Here is a 2,129-nt window from a genome sequence, read left to right on the forward strand (position 1 = left end):
GAGAAAATCAAGTGGCTGAAGTGTCTTAAGTAAAGGATCTAATTCTAAGCAAGATAATTATTAAGTGGACTTAATAGATTGCATAACTCCTGCTGGCCATGTAGTAATCCCCAACATAATTGGTGAAAACATCATCTGTTCTTTCAAAGATGCTTTCTACTGAGCTAGGCTACAGTGTTCAGTGTGTACTTATTCTGTGCATACACATTCTGAAGCATCCATGGAAACTTAGGCACTTTGTTATTTCTTTTCTAAGCTATCAAACTACCCATTTTAAAAGCCTCATATTTATTTGTATTTAAATATTTTTCTAATTGATTCCATATGTAGAATTAGTTATAAAGTGTAAAACACATCACGTCATAACCAAATTATGACCACCTTTTAACATTAACTTCTATTAGGTATTTACTATGTAATAGCTGATTCATTTAGTTGAAAACCAGTTCCAAGAAGAAAAGATGTTCTGTTGATATATGATTGTTCTTAGGAGTCAATGAGATAGTCTCTATTACAAAAGCCTGACAATCTGAGCTTGATCTCCAAATCCTCATAATTCACATAAAGGTGGAAGGAGAGAAATGACTCCATAAATTTGACCTCTGGCCTCCCCCTATGGCATGCATGTATCTGTGCCACACATGTACACAAATAAATATATGTTCAGACAAAATATTTTAAAAGAAAATCAATTTAATGTTTAAGTTCTTAGTCCTTGAAGAGTCTATTGGGAAGTAGGAAGACAGAATTATATGAGGTTTATACAACTGCTTAAAGTTCTTATACTACAAGCTTTGTTGCTTAATTAGGGAAGTAAGAGAAAGCACATGCATACCCAGAACATATTATCATTGTTGTGTGGACACTCAGGCAAGCCTTGGACTCTATAATGAGCATACGGAGGTGTTACACTTTGTGCAAAATTGGAATGTTTTCCATTAATTAAAAAAATCTTTGCCTCGGGACCCTTCAATGGTCCCATAGTAAAGGCCTCTGTCTGCCAGTATGAAAACAAATGGACTGGTATGACATTCCACCACCATCTAGGCATTTACAGATGGCTGATGCCCTGAGTTGCTTCTACAAATAAGTGTGAAACATCATTTAAAGAAAGGAAGAAAGAAAAAGGAACAAAAAAGAAAGAGAGAGAAAAGAAAATCTTAACCTCAATTTCCCTGATCTTTTCAGATAGTGCAAGCTATCATAATAAGGTTGGTAGCTGTTGTGTGGCTTTTCCTGAGGAGAGGGGAACAAACATCTACTGCCTCTGGATAGGGTAATGATGACAGACCAAAGAAATTATTCCACCAATAGCAGTAGATGCTTCCCCACTGTGACCTATGAATTCCCCAGCCATAGGCTTTTGCCTTACCTTATAGTACCAGACAAGAAGTCCCTGCCTCATGTAAAGAGGGACTTAAATCCAACCAGAAAGTAGTGAGTCATGCCACTATTGTGCCATTATGTAGATTCTGTGCAGCACATTGGTAGCTAACCAGGATTGTTGATGGCAGTTTTCACCCAGCAGCCTACATGACACTTTCTGGCACTATGGAAACTAGCCATTAGGAGGAAAGCATCTAGTTCAGCTTTGAGTTCAACTCTATTTCTCCAAGACCTGCAGCCAAAAATGTAATATCTTCAACAATAAGAACTGCATTTGATATGCAATCGATATCAGTAACAATAGCCTTTATGGTTGATTTCAGAGATCTCAGGAATCTTCCAGACTGGTGACAGTGTGAGAGAGTATAAGCCCTCCTCCTCTCCTTCATCTATGGCAGACAGGAGAACCGGCAATATGTCTCACGGACTGCAACATTCAGGAAAGCAGGCCTTATACCTTACCTTGGCAGCAGGGTAGAGCTGGTTTTGCTTTTCAGGAGGGGTGCATGGGAGCTGGCCCTGAGGGCATAAGAGTAGAAGAACAGATGGGCTGGCCAGCTCAGATATCTCTCAAGCCTAGATCTTAGGCTTTGAATTGGCCTACCCTACATCTCCATGACACAGGACAATAACGGGATACCTATTTGAGGAGTTCCAGTGGAGTTCCACTATTGAGAGAGTAACACGAGCCAGAGTCCTCAAACAAGACTCTTTGAGACATTGCAATGAACATTTGCAAGCAA

This window comes from Mastomys coucha, unplaced genomic scaffold (genome assembly GCF_008632895.1).
Source record: "Mastomys coucha isolate ucsf_1 unplaced genomic scaffold, UCSF_Mcou_1 pScaffold12, whole genome shotgun sequence".
NCBI lineage: Eukaryota > Metazoa > Chordata > Mammalia > Rodentia > Muridae > Mastomys > Mastomys coucha.